Below are 12,146 nucleotides of genomic sequence, written 5' to 3' on the forward strand. Positions count from 1 at the left end.
CCCTTGATGCTGGGCTCCTCCCAGATGATCTACACGCCAAGGCGCACCTCCTCGACCATGATACGGACTCCGGGGCGGCTTCTATCAACAGCTAGCCGGAGAACTGGCCGGCCATGGCGGTGGTTCTAGTGAGAGATAGAGAGGGCTAGATAGGGATTGAAGTGGCGGAGGTGAACAAAGAGTGCACGGCGATGCTCTCCACCAATTTATAGGCTCAGAGAAGCTCTGAGGCCTCGACACGGCGACGGCCATGGTCGGGATGTGGCGGTGCCTGGAGGGTTCATATGGACGAAGATCTTTTCCTCCAGGATAAGCTCGGACGCGAATCGATTAGGTAGACCTTTGAGTGTGTCTGCAGCGTCCAGCAGCGTCCTTATCGTCGTCGGAGACAGCGTCTACTGGCGCCTCCGCGCTGTCGAGCTCGGAGACGACGACGACGTTGTTTTTCCTCTCGCACGATTCTTGAAGCACTTGAAACGGTATGTGGGTTGTTTTCGTTGGTGGGCTGGGCTAGTACTGGGCTGTCGAGGTGGTGCTGGTCCTGGGCTACTGCGGCCTGCCAGGTAAGGCTCTCCCTTTTCTCCTTTTTCTATTTTCTGTTTTTATTTTCTGTTTTGAATTTGTTATTTGAATTCAAATTTGAATTCTATTTTGTTTTGCAGGTTCTAAAACATTTGAGTATCAATATAACTTGATAACAATGCTCACTGTATAATCTTGTTGTTTAGACAAATATTTAGTTTAGGTTTAATTAATATCTTGTGAAGCTTAAGTAAAATAGAAATGGTTTAGTTATTTATTTCAATTCCCTTTTTAATTTAGGAACCAGATATATTTAAATGGTTTGAAATTTATAACATGTGCATAGTGAAACTATTATTAGGTTTAACAATATGTATTGTTTACATGTAATATAATTATGGTTGAAGTTTTAATTTCAATGGTAAAGAGAATGAGATGAATTCATCATTTTATGTGAAGGATTATTTCTTAGGGTTTAAGAAGCTGGTTGGATAACTTTATGTTTGTTAATCTTGGTTAGCAAATTTCTAACTTGAATCATTTAGAAATATATCCTAAGCTCATTATGGTTAATTTACTTGTTAAGGTGATGCTACTATATAATTACCATTCATTTGGTTCACTTAGGCAAAGTATTTGGATTGCAAAGTAGAATAGGATCTTGGTTTCATTCTACTCACCAAATGGTATTTAATACTAAGTATCTATAACTTGGTTTATACTTGTGATCCATGATACACAAGTTAGGGAACAATATTTGAGGTGGGGTGGATCCTATGTGAAAGGTTTAGGGTTTTGGTAATGCTTCACTAGTTGAAGTATAAATAGGCATGAGGCATGGCAGGATTCTTTTCATGATCCCAAGTGATACTTGGATTCAAATGTGGTTTAGGGTTTTAGTTGGGATTACCCATGTGATACACAAGTTTGAATTGGGTATAAGCATAAGCTTTGATTGTGTTTTAATGGCTAGCTAGGGTTACTCCTCCATACAAGACATGAGGATTGGTCTGGGTTAACTACTAGTGATATATTTAATATTTTATGTGATAGATGAGATCTAGTGATCATATGATTTAACTTATCATCTATATCTACAAGTTATGATCATGCATTAGACAAGATCCACTCATTCCTCACTAATCCCTCTTTAATATTCCTCTGATCACACTCATCCTAGATCCTTAGGGTTTATAATTAATACCAAGTTGTGATGATTATGGAATTGGTTTCCTAAGGTATTGCTATTGGAATAGGATTCTCACCTCCAAGATCAAATATTGACTTGAATAACTAGGTTTAGTACTTCTGTAATATGCTTGTATGAACATGGCTATGGTTAGTATTATAACTTCTCTCACTTATCAATGTCTTGGAATATCCTAAGGTCCTACTCAAGAGATGATGATATGATCCTCTAAATATATGGTTTGCCTAGGAATTCTACCTTGGTATCTTCTGTAGCTTGTTCTTCAGGAAATCTGATAAACCCGCATCTTGTGGTATGCCTTCACCTCCTAGCTTCTTCATCTTGATCCTAGCTAATTCATATGGAGTGGCTCTATGTGTTTGTTCCCATGTATCATGCTACAAGATGATGAAATGGATGAAGGGTGTGGCTCTATTTATAGGCTTGGGCAAGCTCTAGTATCATGACACATAGGTGGTGACTCTTGTGTTGGTTTGATGAGTAAGGTGCTTGGTTGTCATGCCCTCATCCATAGCAATCCTTTGAGCATGAGGTGGCATAGCTTGGAAAGCAAGTCATGTAGATATTTTCATCCTATGTGGCAAGATCATTATCCTCTCATATGATTTATTTTTGGATAGCCAAGTGGCATTTGTTACTAAATATCTTGTGGATGGTTTTATTATTGTCGATGAGTCACTATATCATATTGGATTGGATTTATATTATAATATTGATCAAAATATCAAGGTTGAAGGTTATTCCTCAAATTTGGATAGTTGGTGTTTGATTTCACCAAGGCATGATCATATGAGTTTCAAAATACTCATAGTCAGTTTGATTCAAATAGTTTGAACCATAAATCGTAATGTAAATGGATTTAGTTTTATGATATTCCATATACTTAATAAGTTATGATTTAAATAAGAATGTGTGGCTTTTATGCACTTTAAACCCTGTGGTTTACCTTATTTGGTAATAAGTTTAGAAGTGAATTAATTTACACACAAAGGTAGTTGCTAACTTTTAAGTGTTAATAAGTTAGGGTTTGATTCTTAAAGAATGTGTTATTGTAAATATAATTCCATTTGATCTAACCCATAGATCAAATCATCTCTACCCAAAATAAGGTTTTAACAAAGATCACAGTGAAGTTTATAGCGCTTGACTTGATGATCTACTTCAATTCCAGCAAGTCAAGTGAAACTTCAGTTACTGTGGTAAGTTTTATTTGAAAGCGCGAAAATTCCCCGGATTTTCTATGCATGAATGCAATGCACACTTTGGTGTTCTCTCATTTTATTGCCTCTAAACCTGGGATATTGCAGCCTCTCCCCCTTAAACTGAACTTCGTCCCGAAGTTCGAACGCTCTCATGTTTCGGAATGTTGAAATATCTTGAACAGATCACCATCCTTCAACTCCATGGTGATCACACTAGATATAGTTGGATATATCCCTTGTCCAGATCCTTCCTGGAGTCTTCTGATGTCTGGCACTGATACTTCCTTCAATTCTATGATTTCTTCCACACTCTAAGCTTATAGGCTTACTCTCCAAAGATTCTTGGATTAAGACATCTTCTTATGCTAATGGACTTTACTAATGGTTGTGGTGATAGCTTCCTATCTGGGTACGCAAAGCTTGGTTCTACCAGCTGCGGTAATCCAGCTGCGACGTAATATGGCACTATGGTGTACCAGCTGCGGTGTCCAAACCTTAATTCTAAAAGATTCATTTAAGGTAGGGTATTGTTTTCCCTTACTACCATAACGAAAGTAATGGTACTTGGTAAGGTATTTACAATAGGCATGGTCCTGGTTGTTTAGTCCTACGAATGGATTAGACTCATTTAGTCCATCCCATCATGGCTTCTAGTTTGTACTAGTTATCTTCCTTTTGGTTTCTTAAGGTTCCATGAAAGGAATCTTTCTACTAGGCTTATGTTTTAGTATGGTCAAACTTCTTCGTATAGTATCTTCTTAAGCTTGGATTGTCCTCCGACAGCTTCTTCATCCAACTTCATTATCTTTAGCTTACTTAAGTTCTCCTGATTTTGGAGTAATTACAATTACCCACTCAAGTTAAGGTCTAACCCTTACTTCCTCGAGATATGAACCTCGGCTTCTAGTCTGACAACCTCCTGAGAGTACTTTTATATGGGTAGTTCCCAACAACCTTATAAAAATAAGATCGGACTTACTCTCAGTTCAGACCTTCTTCTTGGTCCATCATACTCCGAATATCATATTTTAATACTTCTCCTTCAGCCTTCCTCTCCCCCTTGGAGTTTACTAATGATCTTCAAACTTCCTTTCTTCTAATCATTAAACTCCAAGGTTAGGTAGTTGGTTTAAGTCTGGTTTATATTTTGTACCTTTCTAAAGTCTCATGAAGAATTCTTTGTGGTGTATCCACACAGTTGTGGGTATCCATTATGAATCCTCCGACTAAATATTTACCAACCATGAGATACCAGCTGTGAAATACTAGCTGCGGAATCCCCCTTTCTTTTAGGGTAAAGAAATGTTCAGGCTGTGGGCTATCTGGTACCAGCTGCAGACTACTTAGTACCAGATGTGGCTTATTGGATACCAGCTGTGGCTATGTTATGGTTCTAGTCAACATCTACCTGCCAGCTGTGGCTACCTTTATAGTGTTAGTTAAGATATACCTTACTTTACATTCTTTCCCTTCACGGTTATCCTATCTCAGCTGCGGTCTTATGATACCAGCTGCGACTTCACTTGTCTATTTTCCTTCCTCTAGGGTTTGTTTTGCAAGAAAACCACTTGTTGACACTATGAAAATAGTATTATAAGTGACTTCACTTGCATTCCCTTCTTCCAGAATGAATACAGCTCTACTTCTTCTGCTCCATATTCACTATTTTTCTCACTTCCATGATACTTCCATGTTGAAGTACTTCTTGATTAAGGATAGAAGTGAGTTTGATTTGTCCTTCCTTCAGAGTATTGTGGTTACTTCCCACAACTTTACTTCCTTCTTCTAGTGAACCATCATCTTGACTTCAAAATCATCAGAATTCGTCACTTCCTCACATGAATACCTTTACCCTCTAGACCTATAACATCAAGTAAGAGCTTGATATTGCAACATGCATTTGCATATCAAAGTCAAACTTCATGTATGGATCTAGTCAATCAATGAAGATTCGAGAAAATCCAAGAAAATCCAGCTTTGTGCATACAATACACATCTTTATATGCCTGAATATAATAGTTGGGTAAGACGTCCCTAAACATTAGGCTCAGATGTGTAGTATATAACACCACATAAGATAGGTTTAGGTTGTGATACTTAGCACAATACGTGAATTTCTACTATTTGTCTCAACATTTATCTTAATTGCACATTTGCAATGAGACAAACTTGAAACAAAATGGCCTGGGATAGTTGGAGTTAACCTAGTTTTCTTTGGAAGTACTAACAAAATAGTATACCATATATATGTGCTATTGAGGACTACTTCCTATAATACAATTAGTTCTAACATGTCTACTCTAAACACATGATTGTTTAGAATATACCACCTATAACTCTAGGATTTCTCTGTGTAATACGCTCTAAATAAGACTTCTTAATCTTAAGGACTATGGTTCTAACATACTTGGTACAATTATTAGGATTTTAAGGCCTAAGCTTTCGAACTATTCCTTAAATCCTACTCCTTATCATACTTCTGTTATCGTACTTATGATGTTCTACTCCATCACATCTTGATTCTCAAGTGAATCATATATGATTACCTAGTTTATTATTGAAAGTAGACTCATGTAACTACTATCACTCTTCCTTACCTTCTATGATTGACTCATCATAGACATATACTACCTTATATAACTTATCTTCATTACTTAACATCGGTCATTTGACATTTTAACTGACTTTTACTTAGCCATAACATGACTTGGTATACATCTTCCAATAGGATATCTTCCTTATGGTTGTATCCTCTCTTTGGACTACCATGTTTTGTATACCAGTTGTGGTCTACTACCACCCATTATCTTAAGCTCCAATGGTGTTCTAGTTATTTGGAATGAAGCAAGATAACTAACTAACTTTACTGAAGAAAGATAGATAAGAAAGATTGACTCAAGTGTGTCAGGATTATTCTCAAGTGAATACCCATCTCAAGTCAAAAGAGTAGTTGGTTTGGCTAAGACAACTTCCTATAGACACTACCAAACCTATAGGTCTCCTTTAAAGGGTTTTAATCCTAGGGTCAAAGCATTTGCTCTGATACCAGCTAGGATGACCCAGCGTACCACTGCATGGTGTAGTACACAAGTCGTTGACATAACACAAGTGAAACACCGTTCCACTCATATTACATCTTTCAGAGTGATACAACAGAAACATATGCGAGTCCAAGGTATGTCTATAGAAGCACACATGAGCTGTTTACATAAGATCAACACAACCTCCTACTTTACAGTGAGGTAAAACTTCAAATAAAGCCCCAGAAGAACGACTCGTAGTCTATCTTATTGCTAACTCAAGTTTAAGAGCTAATTGGCCTGCTATAGAACTCTAGCTACTTAGGTGCTAGGATTAGGGAAAGGTTCCCTTCTATTACTAGTCTAGGTTTCCATTATAGCTGATGCAGAAGTTGACTCCATTGACCTCTTTGATTGGATTCTTCATCTCGTTGCAGTTGACTCCCTTGTCTTCGAGTTCCACGGTAGTTTCTCCTTCAGTGCCTTGATCTAAGAAGGGGGTTCAAATGGGATAGAATGAGTACGAGCGTACTCAGCAAGTTCATATTAAGAAGTAGGTGTATCATGCACTAGCTACAGCCATAGACCAGAAAGTCATAGGCCAATGCAAGTTTTTGTAAACATTTCTTCAAAAGGTTTATTTTATTCTGAAAACTATGCCCGTCAGTCTTCACAGGTTGACTAGAACTTCATGGAGTTCCTTTCCTTCCGCGTTCGCAGTTCCCTTCCCGGAACAAGGAGTGACAGTCACAATTCAGTATCCTCTGCAGAGGTGCGTTACTTTTCCCATAAGAGACCTTATCCTTGTTGCCAACCAGGTGCAAGCTTTCTCGTCCACACTTCCTTTGGTGTGAGGCCAGGTGTAAGATCCAAGCCCACACCGCCTTCTCCGCGACTACAAACCCACCCTTTTGTCCAACCGTACACCCCCAGTAGACTTCTCCCGATAATACGGCTTTACTCACGGTGTACTCCGGACAATCCATCATAGATCGTAGAGCTTATCATCACTAATGGATGGGGATTTAAAAGGATATCCCAACCTATTGCGGCAGTGCCTCCAACACCCCACCGGCTCTACCAATTCGTTGGCGTGCAGAAGGGAAAAGATACGGCTGGCTTCCCCAGAGCCATTATAGATCTCATGGTCAACGCGGTTTGTACGGCGCTAGAATCACTGGACGGCATTGGTAATTAATCCTAGGGTGATATAACCCATGCAATGGAACCTCCACCATATCAATACATACCATGGTTCCATTGCCCACCACATAGTCATATTCATAATTGTAAAATAACACTTTGCTTTTCAATGCATGAGTGATAAGTATAGTACTTTGCATATAGTTTGATACAAATAATCAAATGACATGAGCAAGCGATGAACTTGCCTTTATTGACTGCAAGATTATGCAGGCAAAAGCTTCGATACGTGATAACTCCAAATTCTGAAATACCATCATCGTCCGGTAAGGACAATGTTTAAAGAACTGGCAAAGATGCTATAATGCATAGTATGAGATGCAATCGTCCCAAGCGTAACCTAACCTCGATGATTTAGGATGTATGAGTTGTAAAGATTTCATTAGGGTTGGTTGCACTTTTAGAATGATTCTCAAACAAGGTTCTTATTAGGGTTTGGTTATATTAGCATCATAATCAAGTGATATAAGACATCATAACAAGCTCACACATAAAGAATATTGGTGGAACAAAATGTAAAGAACAGTGGTCAATTTTAAGTTCTACAAGACATGATTGAGGATTATTTATGTTATACTTCAAAAGAATAACTTTTGAAGAACAAGTTAAAATAAGAATATGAGTTACTATACATAGAAGCTAGGTAACTCTAGGGTTTACTATTGGGTTCATGTAGTTCTTTAATAGGAACTAGTTGGTTCTTAACTTGGAATTGGTCTATATGTAGCAAGTATTAGCAGGTGTATTACTATGGTTGATTATGGGTATCATATCTAAGAATGATGGTCAAGGTGTTGCTATGAGTTAGAGGTTACCATGGCTTCACATTTTCTTCACTAAGTAATCACTAGTGGTTTCTAATCTAAGTGGTTTATTACTTTCTAAGTAGGGTTTAGTGGGATAGGAACATGTGTTGTGAATTATTACACAAGGTTGGTACTAGGGTTCATCATTATGGTTCTACTAGGGTTTGATGATTGAGGTTGATCCTAATGGTATGGTATATAGGAGTGGTGATCAATGGTACTAATCCAATTAACAAGTTAGGGTTTATACCTAAGTGGCATAATTGGATCATATAGGTTTTAATCAAAAATAGAGACATGAAATGACAAGCTCATGTGAATTGGTTTTATGTTGGTGGATCATGAACATGCATTCAATTGTTGCTTATTAGGGTTCTATATGTCAAGTAATTCTCACATGATCACATGTGGCACATCACTAGGGTTTTAGAGTTACTTCTAAGGTGGAATGATCACATGAAATAATGGGATCAGGTCTTACTCAAATTGAAACTAGGGTTTCTAAACTATGGTACAACTCCTAAAATGATAATTGGTAATAGAGGTGTGGTCACTAATTACTTGAAACAAAATTAATAATGGTTTAAGCATTTTATTAATTTTCACAAGAATTAATAATTAGGGTAACTCCTATTTAGGTTTAATTTGGAAACTAGGGTTTAACAGTTGTTTAAGTAAACAAGTTTTAAATTATCAAAATAATATTAGTTGTTGGTATTTTCTTGCTTTATTAATATTTAAAGAAATAGTAAATGGCAATTTGCACATTAGGGTTTATGAATTACCACTAAGATTTAATTGTTGAGAATATGATAAAGAAAATTAATCTTAACATTTTACTTAGTTACTGAATAGTTAAAATTTAATTTTTAAACTTCACTAAATATTGAATTCAAATTAGAGTTAAAATAAATGAAATGACATAATTAATAAAGTTAAAAATAAGTGAATTTTTATCTTGACACACATTTTTGTTTTATATTTTATTTGAATAGAGTTTATTTTTTTGAGCATTTTGATATATTATTCATATTTTTCTGAGTTGAAATGAATTATCTATGATTTTTGCAAAGTTTCATTTTTTTCTGGAATTTGAAATTTGACCTAAATACTAAACGTACCGGTTCACTTATACCCACACCGACTAACCTGTGGGTCCATTGACTGGGTCAATTGCCACGCGGGCAAAGACCAGTCAACAAAGCCAAGGGACCCCACCTCCACGCTGGCAACATCGACGATGAGACGCCGGCGACCAGTAGGCGACGGCGTCGCCGTTTTAATGCCCCCCAGGACGGCCTAGTGATATATTCCGACTCTCCTCGACTCGCTGAAGCTGATGGTGGTGTTGGTTTCGTAAGGGGATCACCGGAGCTACGCCGGCGACCATGTCCCGCGGCGGTGCTCTCCGGCGAACTCTCAATCGCGAGCTACAGATGATTCCAGGAAGCAAAAGTAGGTTCTACAGACGCGTACGCTCACCCTAAATGCGATGGTGTGGTCGGCGTCGTCGATGGCCGCCGGAGTTGAGCTTGATTTCACCATTGCCGGCGATGTACTGAGAAAGGGAACCTTCGAATTCGCGATGCCTCGACCTCCCCTTGATGCTGGGCTCCTCCCAGATGATCTACACGCCAAGGCGCACCTCCTCGACCATGATACGGACTCCGGGGTGGCTTCTATCAACGGCTAGCCGGAGAACTGGTCGGCCATGGCGGTGGTTCTAGTGAGAGATAGAGAGGGCTAGATAGGGATTGAAGTGGCGGAGGTGAACAAAGAGTGCACGGCGATGCTCTCCACCAATTTATAGTTTCAGAGAAGCTCTGAGGCCTCGACACGGCGACGGCCATGGTCGGGATGTGGCGGTGCCTGGAGGGTTCATATGGACGAAGATCTTTTCCTCCAGGATAAGCTCGGACGCGAATCGATTAGGTAGACCTTTGAGTGTGTCTGCAGCGTCCGGCGGCGTCCTTATCGTCGTCGGAGACAGCGTCTACTGGCGCCTCCGCACTATCGAGCTCGGAGACGACGACGACGTCGTTTTTCCTCTCGCACGATTCTTGAAGCACTTGAAACGGTATGTGGGTTGTTTTCGTTGGTGGGCTGGGCTAGTACTGGGCTGTCGAGGTGGTGCTGGTCATGGGCTGCTGCGGCCTGCCAGGTAAGGCTCTCCCTCTTCTCCTTTTTTCTATTTTCTGTTTTTATTTTCTGTTTTGAATTTGTTATTTGAATTCAAATTTGAATTCTGTTTTGTTTTGCAGGTTCTAAAACATTTGAGTATCAATATAACTTGATAACAATGCTCACTGTATAATCTTGTTGTTTAGACAAATATTTAGTTTAGGTTTAATTAATATCTTGTGAAGCTTAAGTAAAATAGAAATGGTTTAGTTATTTATTTCAATTCCCTTTTTAATTTAGGAACCAGATATATTTAAATGGTTTGAAATTTATAACATGTGCATAGTGAAACTATTATTAGGTTTAACAATATGTATTGTTTACATGTAATATAATTATGGTCGAAGTTTTAATTTCAATGGTAAAGAGAATGAGATGAATTCATCATTTTATGTGAAGGATTATTTCTTAGGGTTTAAGAAGTTGGTTGGATAACTTTATGTTTGTTAATCTTGGTTAGCAAATTTCTAACTTGAATCATTTAGAAATATATCCTAAGCTCATTATGGTTAATTTACTTGTTAAGGTGATGCTACTATATAATTACCATTCATTTGGTTCACTTAGGCAAAGTATTTGGATTGCAAAGTAGAATAGGATCTTGGTTTCATTCTACTCACCAAATGGTATTTAATACTAAGTATCTATAACTTGGTTTATACTTGTGATCCATGATACACAAGTTAGGGAACAATATTTGAGGTGGGGTGGATCCTATGTGAAAGGTTTAGGGTTTTGGTAATGCTTCACTAGTTGAAGTATAAATAGGCATGAGGCATGGCAGGATTCTTTTCATGATCCCAAGTGATACTTGGATTCAAATGTGGTTTAGGGTTTTAGTTGGGATTACCCATGTGATACACAAGTTTGAATTGGGTATAAGCATAAGCTTTGATTGTGTTTTAATGGCTAGCTAGGGTTACTCCTCCATACAAGACATGAGGATTGGTCTGGGTTAACTACTAGTGATATATTTAATATTTTATGTGATAGATGAGATCTAGTGATCATATGATTTAACTTATCATCTATATCTACAAGTTATGATCATGCATTAGACAAGATCCACTCATTCCTCACTAATCCCTCTTTAATATTCCTCTCATCACACCCATCCTAGATCCTTAGGGTTTATAATTAATACCAAGTTGTGATGATTATGGAATTGGTTTCCTAAGGTATTGCTATTGGAATAGGATTCTCACCTCCAAGATCAAATATTGACTTGAATAACTAGGTTTAGTACTTCTGTAATATGCTTGTATGAACATGGCTATGGTTAGTATTATAACTTCTCTCACTTATCAATGTCTTGGAATATCCTAAGTTCCTACTCAAGAGATGATGATATGATCCTCTAAATATATGGTTTGCCTAGGAATTCTACCTTGGTATCTTCTGTAGCTTGTTCTTCAGGAAATCTGATAAACCTGCATCTTGTGGTATGCCTTCACCTCCTAGCTTCTTCATCTTGATCCTAGCTAATTCATATGGAGTGGCTCTATGTGTTTGTTCCCATGTATCATGCTACAAGATGATGAAATGGATGAAGGGTGTGGCTCTATTTATAGGCTTGGGCAAGTTCTAGTATCATGACACATAGGTGGTGACTCTTGTGTTGGTTTGATGAGTAAGGTGCTTGGTTGTCATGCCCTCATCCATAGCAATCCTTTGAGCGTGAGGTGGCATAGCTTGGAAAGCAAGTCATGTAGATATTTTCATCCTATGTGGCAAGATCATTATCCTCTCATATGATTTATTTTTGGATAGCCAAGTGGTATTTGTTACTAAATATCTTGTGGATGGTTTTATTATTGTGGATGAGTCACTATATCATATTGGATTGGATTTATATTATAATATTGATCAAAATATCAAGGTTGAAGGTTATTCCTCAAATTTGGATAGTTGGTGTTTGATTTCACCAAGGCATGATCATATGAGTTTCAAAATACTCATAGTCAGTTTGATTCAAATAGTTTGAACTATAAATCGTAATGTA

This window comes from Lolium perenne, chromosome 6 (genome assembly GCF_019359855.2).
Source record: "Lolium perenne isolate Kyuss_39 chromosome 6, Kyuss_2.0, whole genome shotgun sequence".
Lineage (NCBI taxonomy): Eukaryota > Viridiplantae > Streptophyta > Magnoliopsida > Poales > Poaceae > Lolium > Lolium perenne.